We start from the raw sequence: 13,570 nt of genomic DNA on the forward strand, positions 1-13,570 counted from the left end.
GGTGGAACCGAGCATTCCTAGCAAATTATCTCCAACGGAACCTTATACCGAGGGGGTTACGCATACAAGTTTTCCCATCATTTCCAACTGAAGATGTGAATTTTCCATCTAAATGGGAGGAGAACTGCAGTGCGTGTTCATTTAAAGTGATAGAGCTTCTTATTGGACTCAATAACACATCATTAGAAAACAGGGATAACGAGCTGGAAAAGATCCAGCAAAAATTAAAAGCAGAGATGTCCAAAGAGGACTTAGAAACATTTAAAACACAATTGGATCATCAATGCCTCGTGTGGGAAAAAGAAATGGAGAGCAGAAAAACAAAGAAATTGGTATGTGATAATAATGATTTTCAACAGAAGAAAATATATTGATGGAATCGGAGACAAAATGGTGAATCACTGAGTCTTTCCTCTTCTATGTGATCTTTGTCATCACAGAGCGGTCACCATGATATGACATTATGTAGTAGCGTGAGGTCTACACGTGACTTACCAAGATACAAAAGAAAACGGAACTAAAATCAGTCGTCCAACAGTAGGAGAAAAATGAATAAGGGATTGGAACAAAATCCAAGACATCACAAGAAGGTCATTAACATTTCTATGCATCAATTATCTATAGGTGACATCACAAGAAGGTAATTAACATTTCTATGCATCAATTATCTATAGGTGACATCACACTGTTGGACAAAGTCTTGACCTTTTCTCCCGCCTCCTGTTTTGATCTTTTCTCAGCAGTAAAAGATCTGCAATTTTTTGCACAATCTTTGATCTTTAAGAAATGGTATTTTAAAGAGGAAGGCGATTTATTTGTGACAGTTGAGGAACGAGAAACATTGCGAATATTTGAGAAACTCTTTCACCAAGAAGGGGGAATATCAGAAGGTAAGATTCATATCTGTATTAGAACCAAATCTACAAAATCCCCCCGTTGTCTATTTGCCCCGCAGTAGATCTTTTTGTCAAATTAGTCCCTGAAGATTAGCAAAACATTCCAAGGAAAATTAAGAATGACAATCTGTCGAGTTCAGAGAGAGAGAGAGAGAGAGAGAGCTTGGAGAGGATTAAATCATGGCATGATGTGGTAGTAAAACCTGCCGATAAAGGCAGGAATGTGGTATTTTGGCCACGCCAGATGTATATTTATGAAGCAAATCGCCAATTGAAAAAACTCCACTTTTTAAATAATGATATCACGGAGGCGGAGGTTGCTTTAGCAATCTCTAAGCTACACAATAATAAAACGCCGGGTCCTGACGGCCTATCGGCTGAATACTACAGACTTTTGCCAGATATTGTACCGACATTGACGAGGACCTTACAAGCCATATTTAGTGGGGAGATTGACCTGCCTAACTTTCATGCGTCCAGGACCATATTGCTTCCCAAACCTGACAGGGATCCAACCCTCCTTTCCTCATATCATCCGATTTCCCTTTTAAACCAAGACTATAAGCTCCTAACAAAGATTTTGGCCGACCGCCTCCAAACCATGTTTGGACTGATCATTGCCCCAACCCAACTGGGTTTCTTAAGGAATAGACATTCCACTAAAGGTATCCGTCAGGCTGTAGCAGCCACGGTGTCTGCACTAGACCCCTCCTCCCCAGTGACCATGCTGCTGGGACTTGACGCGGAAAAGGCGTTTGACTCTTTATCATGGCCATTTCTCACAGCGGTGTTGCAGTCTCGGGCCTTCGGGGACCGCTTTCTAACATTCCTTTCACGCTCACAGGCCTGCTCTACCACATCCCTTACCATCAATGGGCTTAACTCACCTCCTATCTCAATTTTCCGGGGTACGTGTCAGGGATGCCCTCTCTCACCGTTACTGTTTCATTTATCCCTAGATCCACTTCTCCGTCATCTCCAGTCCCTAGCATGTTTTCAAGGCATACAAATTGGAGATTCTCAAATTACACTATCGGCATTTGCAGATTATATTTTGTTCTTCATATCTAACCCTGCCTCTACTTTACAACCAATCCTCCAGGATATCCCAATTTATGGTGCCCTGTCAGGTTTCAAGATCAATCTACAAAAATCAGAAGCCCTAATTCTTAAGGGTCCCTCAAGGCCACTCTGTTCTTCGAAGCATGCATTTAAATGGAACTCTGATTACATTCCCTATTTGGGGGTACGCATCACGAGACAACGATCAAATTTATATCAACGAAACCTTAATCCCATTATTGCATATTTGGAATCCCAACGCATGGCTTGGAGGCACTTTACTCTATCATTTTTAGGTAGGGCTAATCTATTAAAAATGGTTGTCTTCCCTAAATTGTTATACTTACTACAATCCTTGCCTATATACTTGAGACCAGTTGATGTTAGGCAAAAGAGACCAAGAGTGAGCCTATGCATATTGCAGCAACATCATGAAAATGGAGGGATTAATTTTCCACAGATTCACTTATACAATATGGCAGCTCAACTACGAGTGATTGGAGATTGGATAACCGGCAGCTCCTGCTTTTCTGATTCTACATTGGACCAACAATTTTCAAAACCCATTTCCTTAGCATGCCTCTTACACACTCCCTACTCGGCTCTATCACCTGATGAACGGGCTAACCCCCTAGTCATGTCCTCCTGGAAACATGGACCAAGGTCAGACAACACTTAGGTTTAAACCCTAGATTTTTCCTACTTCTTCCTTGGGTCCATAACTTTGACTTCCAAAATGCCGACCCCCATGTGGTTTTTCGTGGATGGGTTGGGGGGGAGGGGTTGACATGTATTAATCAGATAACTAACATGCTCACTCGTCGTCCATACTCATTTAATGAACTACGTATACAATATGATTTTTTGGGCCAACACCCATTTTATTACATGCAGGCCTGTAGCTATGCTCACAAGGTCATTAGACACTTACAAGACCAAGACTGGGATGACTTCTTCTGTCACTTAACTCCATTTCATCAATGCCGAAAAAGACTAATCACTACCTATTATAACGTTTTAAGACAGCCATTGGACTACACTAAATCGAGATCAGGCGTATCTTACTGGGTTGACCACTTAGATCAAACAACTCATGACGATGTCCTATCATCTGTAACTATGGCTGGCAAATACCTCCAATCAGATATGTCCTGGGAGATGTCTTTTACAATAGCCCATAGGGCTGACGTGTCCCCTTATAGGGGCTTTCTCATGGGTAACTCCTCTGACCATTCGTGTTTAAAGTGTGGAGCACCGCAATTACATTGTCTCTGGTTATGCCCAACTATTGTTGACTTTTGGCGAAAGATACAATATTTTGTGTCGAACACCCTGTCCATACCATGCCCCTCAACCCAAAAGTGGGGTCTCTTTGGGATACTGCCACCTTCCATGCTCTTTATCCCGAAACATCACAAACAACTGTTATACTATGTCTCTGCGGCTGCTAGGAAGGCCATTCTCCAGGTTTGGATAAATAATACACCCCCCACACATCGTATTTCCCTAGAAAATATATCTTATCTTTTCCGAATGGATTGGGTGGAAACCTCCCATCGAAAAGAGCACAAAACTGAAGCCTTTTTTAAGTTGTGGGAGAATTTTATACCTCTCTTACCACTTCATATAAAACAAAAACTGATTGCATGCTTTGGCTCCACAACTTGATATCTGGAGCATCAGCTGTCTGGTGTGACACCAATCATGATCTGATTCCTTAAATATCTGTATTGAATCGCGGTAACGATGGGGATACACGTGTCCATCCTCTCCCCCCCTCCCCCCTCTATACTTCCCTTCCCCCTTCTTTATGGTTTATTTAGTGTGTTTCATCTCCTATGAATATTGACACTTTTTCAATTTGTCTTTGGGCTAAAATCTCTAATTCTGTCCTCGCTCCAACTAGGATTATTTGAAGTAATTTATACAAATTGTAGATTATATAATATGCAAAATAATGATATAAGTGTTCAGAGATGCTATTGCCATGGGAAATATTGTTGAATTGTTGTTCGCTTGTTTGTTATGTTTGGAAAAATAAAAAATACATCAATTAAAAAAAAAACTAAATAAAAAAAAACTCCACTTGTTGTAGAAGGTTAACATACAATTCTTTATTATCCTTTAGAGCAAAGATGATCCACATTCTACAAGATGGTATGGATGCCGGAGTCCTCTCCAAGTCCCTAATGGAGGCACTGATTGTGACTGAGCCAACGATACAGACGCCTTTTCTACTACCCAAAATTCATAAGGACTTTCCAGGTAGGCCAATTATATTGTGTACCGGGGGGTTAACTCAGAAGGTGTGCAAATGGGTCGACCACCATTTAAAACCATTAGTGGAATGTCTACCTTCGTATCTGTGCGACTCTGCCGATTTGTTGTTGAAAATTGAAGAGATTCATTTAGATGACAGACATATTTTGGTAACTTGTGACATTGAGTCACTATATACCGGCATCCAGCATACGGATGGGTTGCATGCAGTGGCCACCTTTTTGCATATGAGCAATATAGGAAAGACTTTTCAGAGTTGTTGCTAACCCTATCGGACATTGTTCTCAAACACAATTTTTTCACGTTCAATGGGTCCTTCTACCTGCAACTCCAGGGCACGGCAATGGGGGCAGCCTGTGCACCCTCATACGCCAACTTGTTCCTGGGGCTGTGGGAGAGGGACCTATTCCTGCCAGATCATGAGATATCAATGAACCAGCTCCTTTTCTGGGCCCGTTCATTGATGACATCTTCATGATCTGGCAGGGGACTTCGGATGAATTAATGGAATTCATCAGTGTATTTAACTATAATACACGTAACATTAAATTAACATGCAAGTGGAATCATGTTGAGATAGATTTTTTGGACATACTAACTAAAAGGATCCATAATGGTTGTCTCCAGACAGATTTGCATCGTAAAGAGACATCAACAAACTCATTTCTTCACGCCACGTCTTCACATCCCCGCCACACCATCGAAGCTATACCAACTGTACGATTACTGCGTGTTAAGAAAATTTGTTCAACTCATGAAGATTTGAAATTCCGCACAACTGAGTTAAGAAAGAGACTTGCTCAACAGGGCTGCAGCCGCTTCCGCAATGTTAATAAAGCCCATTGACGACCACGTGCACAGCTCCCCCTCGTGCACAGCTATTACAAACTGTAACTAAAAATAAGGAATTTCTCCTAAGGTAAGATTTACGAACACGTATCATTTGGTCAGAAATGAAGGACAACTCAAACACATTTTGGCCGATGCTCCTCAATGATCCAATTCTACAGAAAGTACTACCAAATTATCTTGCTGTTGCAGCATGTAGAGCGCGTTCTTTACGTGACGCAATAGTTCACAGTTACCGTGGAAAAACCGGGTAAATGTTTTGGAAAGATTGGTCCTAAGTGGGGTTGTAACCCTTGCGGCGACTGTATTAGTTGCCCTAATATTGAACGCTCTCAAGGTTTTGTTGACTCAAGTGGGTTGACAAATGTTAAGATCACATGGCCAATTACATGTGGCACTACAGGTGTGATCTATCATGCAACTTACCCTTGCCCTAAAATGTATATTGGCATGAGAACCCGAGAATTGCGCTTTCGCGTAAGAGAACATGTTAGAGACATTGAAAATGCCAAACCAGTAGAGTATATGGAACAGCTGAAGACGATTCCACAACATTTTCACCTACATCATGCGTGTAACTCTAGACTTGTGAGAGTGAAGGGAATAGATCACATCAATACTGATATGCGAGGACGAGATGTAAAAAGAGGCTTTTGCAATCAGAATGCAAGTGGATATGGAGGCTTAAGACAACACAACCAAGGGGTCTCAATGAGAACATTGATGTTGCTGCATTTCTCTGACTGCTACCAAAGCTTTTAGTTGGGTATTTTTGATTTTATGTTCTTATTTTAATCTACATTTCTTTATTTATGTATACAGATTAGATATATGGTTTACGCTGCCTGTGTTGACTATGTCAACTGTGCAATTTTCGGGTTGTCATGATCTTCATCCTCAACAATGATTTCCTACTTCTGATGATCTTCACAAACAATAGAAAAGCGGGCTCTGTCTGCAGATCACTGCATATTATATTCTGCACCTTTGAGGCTTGTTGTATTAGATATATCGACATGTAACTAAAATCTGCTTTGTGCATGGCACTTGTAGTCCATTTTATTTTTTGATGCATAATACACACGTTGTTTTTTTCTTCTTTTTTCATCGCACACGCCTATTCACACTATTTTATTTTTCGTTTTTTATTTCTTTTATTTTGTCACCATACATTTATTACCTTTTCACTCTTTTACTTACACATGTTCTATATAAACAACACTTTATTGTGTTTAATATCATTTCTTACCTGTCACTTACCTACTATGTTCAGGTTGTGCACTGGATTATTCCTTTTGGCACGTATATATTGGTCTTTTTTCACACATTATAATTGATAATAATGTTCCACACTTGATTACTCCCTACACGTTGACGCTCTTCATCACACATCACTTTGTGTCCATATATTTATATGTATTTGTATGATACATGTGCAATATATCTGTATAACTATCTTGTCTCTCTGTATTTTGGGATTAGACTTGCAGACATGAAGTTTATCGCTATTGGACTGCCCGTACAGGGTTAATATCCTTCTGAATGCTTTTCATGCCTTCAATCACTGGTTGCATTCTGATTGGTTGTGATTGACCGGCCTCCGATTCGTCACCCATGACACGCTGGGTTGCTGACACACGTGACCGCGTCAGGTGACGCGCTGATGTGTTTCCGCCCCAGTGTCTCGTTGTTGCCGTTTCTGGAGTCCGGCCATGTACTCGACCACATATTGCCACCAATAGTAAACAGTGAGTGCACTGATTTGATTTATGGGCATATATATATATATATATATATATCACCTGGATATATTTAAGTACCATTGGCTAGCGTTCATTTAAAGGGAATGTGTTGCCAGAAAAACATGTTTTTTTTTTAAAAATTAAACATTTAGTGTGTGGGTGATTAAACATGGTTCAAATTTTTTTTATTTTTTTCACGAGTCAGGAAATAGTCAGGAAATATTATAAATTAATTCTAATTTATAATACTACCCATTTTTGGTCACTAGATGGAGCTAGTTCCCAAAATTGCAGCATTGCAACATTGGGTTAAAAGCCCTCGCTCTAGTGAGCTCTCAGCATCCCCCCCCTCCTTTATCCTGGCTAGTGCCGGGATAAACGAGGGGTTTGAAAGGTTTAACCTCCTACACTGTGTGTCGCCATTTTTTGAGGTAACCCACAGTGTAGTAGGTTTACATACAGTAGTAAACACACACAAACACTAACATACATTGAAATCTCTTACCTGCTCCTGCCGCCGCGGCTCCCTCCGGCCCGTCCGCTCCCTTTGCTGCCGCTGTTCCATGTGCACAAGTCCGGAAGCCGCGACCGGAAGTAGTAATATTACTGTCCGGCCGCGACTTCCGGTCCACAGGAAAATGGCGCCGGACGGCGCCAATTTCGAATAGGACTGTGTGGGAGCGGCGCATGCGCAGTTCCCACACAGACGCCGTACACGGCAGTCAATGGGACGGGAGCCGTTCGCAGTCCCTATGGGACTGTGGCTGCCGTACTCCATGTCTGTGTGTGTCGTTAATCGACACACACAGAAATGGAACAAAAAATGTCAGCCCCCATAGGGAAGAAAAAGTGTTAAAAATAAGAAAAAGTAAAACACAAACACACAAATGAATAAAAACGTTTTTATTAAAGCACTAACATCTTTAACATATAAAAAAAATTATTTGCCATGACACTGTTCCTTTAAATACTGTGTGTGTACTATCAGCACCACCCCCTGATGAAGGCATTTAGCGCTGCAACGTGCGTCTGGGTGGGCACTCCCTGTGTTGGTGCTCCTGAACAACCTTATTATGGGTATGTTATATCCCTCCATACTTGTTTAATAGTTGATTCATTTTTGCTCTTACTTATGCGCTGGCTGCTTTTTTGCACTGTATAGTTGTTTATTCCATACCATTTGATATTTATATATGACCTACATTACGCAGGTCTGTGCAGCCATGGGGTCTTATCTAATTATTATTTTCTTTGTGAGTCACACAATGAGCTGTCCTTTTCTTCTGTAGAGTCTTGTGGAGTCTTTTTAATTTAATTGTATTGACATGTAGCTTTTTATTGTTATTCCAATAAAGATTTTTTACATTTTCTACACTTTTTTTGTAGCATCAATTTCTTTGTAGGTTATATATTTGTAGTTTTTTGTCTCAAAATATTTTTCTTGTTTTTTTTTCAGGAGATCTTTATCCCAGTCTTTGAGATTTTAAAGAGTCCTGACAACACGTAGACCCCAGTTAGCAGCTAGAAGATTCCTGCATATACCTAGAAGATGACCACCTTCAACATCTAGAAGACACCAACCAGCACAGAGAAGGAGATCCTGGCTACAAGAAGATTCCTACAAACATCTAGAAGAAGAGACACATTGTAAATACTGGTGTGTCCATCCTAGCAGAAAACCCATGACGTCTGAACAGTGAGGAGAGAACTTATATGTTACTTCTGACTATATGATCCCAGGGTAAAGGAGCAGAAAATGCTGAGAAATATGGAGAGGCTTAGTAATAGTCAGTGCGCAGGATGCTCCATATGTGGTGATAGTCATGAGATGGTCACAGCTAGAGAAATACTCAATTCATTATTCATTTATCAATGATATCATATTAAAACATGTACTGAGACCACTATAGAAAAGAGGCAGGGATATTATCATCATCATCATCATCATTGGTATTGTTGTTAAGCTGAACATAGAGAAAAAGTATTCACTGGTCGACCCCCAGATCTATTGTAGAAAGAGTCCTGTTGAGACACTATCATGTAATGGAAGTTGGCACTTGAGTTGTACGCTACTAAAGAAGGAGAAAACATTAGGGTATAATGGTTCCACTACGTATGTGATATGACCTTTCTAGATTCGTTTTCCGCCTCAAAAAACCCTATTGAAATCAATGAGAGACGGAAAAATGCTGTGAATGGCCGCGACCGTTTTTGACGCGTTTTTAAGCGGTTTTAGGCAAAAAAAAAAATGCTTGCGTTTTTTTTTTCCTTTGCCTGTTACATAGTTACATAGTTAGTACGGCTGAAAAAAGACACATGTCCATCAAGTTCAACCAAGGGAAGGGAAAAGGGAAGGAAAAATTTCTACACATAGGAGCTAATATTTTTTTGTTCTAGGAAATTATCTAACCCTTTTTTAAAGCCATCTACTGTCCCTGCTGTGACCAGCTCCTGCGGTAGTCTATTCCATAGATTCACAGTTCTCACTGTAAAGAAGCCTTGTCGCCTCTGCAGCTTGAACCTTTTTTTCTCCAGACGGAGGGAGTGCCCCCTTGTTTTTTGAGGGGGTTTTACAAGGAACAGGATTTCACCATATTTTTTGTATGTGCCATTAATATATTTATATAAGTTAATCATGTCCCCCCTTAGTCGTCTTTTTTCAAGGCTAAATAGGTTTAATTCTTTCAATCTTTCCTCATAACTTAAATTCTCCATGCCCCTAATGAGCTTCGTTGCTCTTCTTTGTATTTTTTCCAACTCCAGGGCATCCTTTCTATGAACTGGAGCCCAGAACTGGACTGCATATTCTAGATGAGGCCTCACTAATGCTTTGTAAAGTGGTAATATTACATCCCTGTCCCGCGAGTCCATGCCTCTTTTAATACACGACAATATCCTGCTGGCCTTTGAAGCAGCTGATTGACACTGCATGCTGTTATTGAGTTTATGATTTACAAGTACACCCAGATCCTTCTCAACAAGTGAATCCGCCAGTGTAGCTCCCCCTAGGACATATGATGCATGCAGGTTGTTGGTACCCAGATGCATAACTTTACATTTATCTACATTAAACTTCATCTGCCAAGTGGACGCCCAAACACTTAGTTTGTTTAAATCTGCCTGTAATTCATGAACATCTTCCATAGTCTGAACTATATTACATAGCTTGGTGTCATCTGCAAAAATAGAAATAGTGCTATTAATCCCTTCCTCTATATCATTAATAAATAAGTTGAATAATAGTGGTCCCAGCACTGAACCCTGGGGTACACCACTTATAACTGGGGACCATTCAGAGTAGGAATCATTGACCACAACTCTCTGGATACGGTCCTTGAGCCAATTCTCAATCCAATTACAAACTATATTTTCTAAACCTATAGTCCTTAATTTACCCATTAGGCGTCTATGGGGGACAGTGTCAAATGCCTTTGCAAAGTCCAAAAACACTAAATCCACAGCGGCCCCTCTGTCTAGACTTCTGCTCACCTCTTCATAAAAACAGATTAGGTTAGTTTGACAACTTCTGTCCTTAGTAAAACCGTGCTGGCTGTCACTTATAATGCTATTTATTGTCACATAATCCTGTATATAGTCCCTCAATAGCCCCTCAAACATTTTCCCCACAATGGATGTTAAGCTTACTGGTCTATAATTACCTGGGGAAGACCTAGAGCCCTTTTTGAAAATAGGCACCACATTTGCCCTGCGCCAGTCCCTTGGCACTATACCAGTCACTAGAGATTCTCTGAATATTATGAAAAGGGGGACAGAAATAACTGAACTAAGCTCTTTAAGAATTCTAGGGTGTAACCCATCTGGTCCCGGGGCCTTGTGCACATTTATTTTATTTAATATAGCTTGGACCATCTCTACATTCATCCAATTCAGTATATCAACTGATATATTAACAGCACTGGCACCGGCTACATCAGCTGCTCCTTCTTCAGTTGTATATACAGAGCTAAAGAACCCATTTAGTAACTCTGCCTTCTCTTGATCCCCTGTGATCAACTCCCCATTACCACTATCTAGGGGTCCTACATGTTCAGACCTGGGCTTTTTTGCATTTATATACTTGAAGAATTTTTTGGGATTTGTTTTACTATCCTTGGCCACCTGCCTTTCATTTTGTATTTTTGCTAATTTTATTACATTTTTACAGATTTTATTAAGCTCTTTATATTTTACAAAGGCTACAGCTGTACCCTCAGATTTGTATTTTTTAAATGCCCTTTTTTTGTCATGTATTGCCCCTTTCACAGAAGGTGTAAGCCATGTGGGGTTTAATTTGAGTCGTTTATACTTGTTACCTATAGGAATACATTTTGCACTATAATAACTCAAAGTAGATTTGAAAATCTCCCATTTATCATTTGTTCCATTATTTGACATTAGTTCTTCCCAGTCTATATCCTGAATTGCCGCCCTCATCCTGGGGAAATTGGCTTTCTTAAAATTAAATGTTTTTGCCCTCCCAGCCTGCGTTTGTTTTTTACAGTATAGGTAAAATGTAACTATATTATGATCACTGTTACCGAGGTTTTCACGAACATTGACATTCCCAACAAGATCTGCATTATTAGAAATGACCAGATCCAACAGAGCTTCACCTCTAGTCGGGTCTTCCACAAACTGGCCCATAAAATTTTCCTGCAACAGGTTGAGGAAATGTCTCCCCTTTGCAGTTGAAGCTGAACCATGACACCAATTAATATCCCGGAAATTAAAATCTCCCATTATCACTACAGTACCCGCCTGTGCAGCCCGCTCCATCTGTTTATATATCTGACCTTCCATCTCCTCAGTTATATTGGGGGGTCTATAGATTACACCAAAAGTAATTTTTTCAGTGTTTACCTCCCTTTCTAGTTCCACCCACAAGGTTTCAACCTCCTCACAGTCTTCACCCACTATTGTCTCTTTCACACTCGCCTTCATATCATTTCTCACATACAGACATACACCACCACCTTTCCTATTTGTCCTGTCTTTCCGAAAAAGTGTAAAACCCTGTAGATTTACAGCCCAGTCATGTGAAGAGTCCAGCCATGTTTCAGCAACACCAACTATATCTATATTTTCTTCCAGTATCAAGGCCTCCAGCTCCCCCATTTTGCTTGCTAGACTTCTGGCATTTGTGAACATACACTTTAACTTGCCTGTCAGTTTTTCACTTTTATTATCAGAAATGTGATTTGACATTAATCGGGCCTTTTTATTTACACTGATGTTTTGTAACGAAAGGATCTCCTTATCTTGTTGTCTAGTCCTCTCCACACATTCTGTTTCTCCCCCCACCAATATAGTCTGACCCCTCTCTAACCTGGCTACCCCTTTTTTTTCTACATTGACCTCCCTCCTCAGCCCTAGTTTAAATACTCCGCCACCCCAGCTAGAATTCTCTCCCCCAGCACAGCGGACCCCCTTCCATTTAGGTGCAAATCATCTGCAGAATACAGTTTGTACCCCAATGAAAAGTCAGCCCAGTGCTCTAGGAACCCAAATCCTTCTCCTCTACACCAAGACTTAGCCATGCATTTAACTCCCTGAGCTCCCGCTGTCTTTCCTGTGATGCGCATGGCACAGGCAGTATTCCTGAGAATACAACCTTGGAGGTCCTTCCCTTCAGCTTGTAGCCTAGTTCTTTAAAATTATTCTTAAGGCTCCTCCACCTACCATTTATTCTGTCGTTGGTACCGACATGGACCACGACAGCTGGATCATCACCAGCCCCTCCCAGCAATTTGTCCACCCGTTCCACCACATGCCGAACCCTGGCACCAGGGAGACAGCAAACCATTCGGTTGAGGTGGTCTTGGCGACAAATTATTCTATCCGTCTTCCTGATTATAGAATCCCCTACGACTATCAATTGTCTTGGCTTACCTGCATTACCATCCCGCCGACTACTAGCTGGGCTGTTCTCCCGGCTGTTAGGGAGATCAGTATCCACTAGGGCTGCCATTTCTGAAACTGACACCCTCGCATCATCACCCAACTTGGCAATTTTGCCTGGAATGTGAGAAACCGGAACGGCCTTCCTTTTCTTTGACCCCTTTCTACTGCCCCTAACTACATTAACCCAGCTACTTACCTGATCCTGCTCACCCATGTCTTCACCCTCCAGTTCTAACCCACTAACTGCATGCTCCGTGAGCAGCAAGCTCCGCTCAAAATTGTCTATCCTCCTCAGTGTTGCATTCTGCTCCTCCAGATCTCTAATACGAGCTTCCAGGTGAACAACATGCTCACATCTGCCACAGAGATATTCACCCTGGAACTCCGGCTCCAGTCGTGCATACATATGGCAAACTGTGCACTGAAGAAAACCTCCAATCTTGCTATCCATTATCCAAGTTACAAAAAAAAACAGCGAACAGGTGTTAATCAAAAAGAAAAAGAAGTAGAAGAGCACTTACTTGGGCTTTAACTCCTCTTTTGAACTCCGGTTTTTGGAACTCCACTTGATATACAAACCACTTGTTTTTTCAAGCCACAGAGCTTGTTGAAGAAGGAGATAAAAATAACGCTTTAAAATGGGCATAAAGAACCACGTAGGAAAACGCATCAAAAACTGTGTCAAAAAACGTGTGTGGTAAAAAAAAAACACTTAAAAAAAGGCGGAGCTGATTTTTCCAGGCAGAATTTTTTGCCTACAAAATACTCCACATGAACAAAACCTTAAAAGCAAACAGGCTGGGAGGGTAAAACACTGACTGCATATTAAAAAGGCCAATT

At 40.9% G+C, this 13,570-nt stretch overlaps 1 long non-coding RNA gene across 3 annotated transcripts; it reads left to right on the forward strand.

Annotated features, from left to right (window-relative positions):
- Positions 1-343: 343 nt before the first annotated feature.
- LOC142731780 (uncharacterized) lies at positions 344-9,126 on the forward strand. 3 transcript variants are annotated; one of them, XR_012879173.1, is made up of 5 exons: positions 344-640; positions 741-890; positions 4,087-4,223; positions 4,866-5,157; positions 8,286-9,126. It is a non-coding gene; the product is annotated as an uncharacterized LOC142731780 (long non-coding RNA). The 3 variants fall into 3 exon arrangements; XR_012879174.1 differs by having other exon boundaries at positions 744-890; XR_012879172.1 differs by having other exon boundaries at positions 344-624; positions 675-890.
- The last annotated feature ends 4,444 nt before the right edge of the window (positions 9,127-13,570 follow it).

This window comes from Rhinoderma darwinii, unplaced genomic scaffold (genome assembly GCF_050947455.1).
Source record: "Rhinoderma darwinii isolate aRhiDar2 unplaced genomic scaffold, aRhiDar2.hap1 Scaffold_87, whole genome shotgun sequence".
Taxonomy (NCBI): domain Eukaryota; kingdom Metazoa; phylum Chordata; class Amphibia; order Anura; family Rhinodermatidae; genus Rhinoderma; species Rhinoderma darwinii.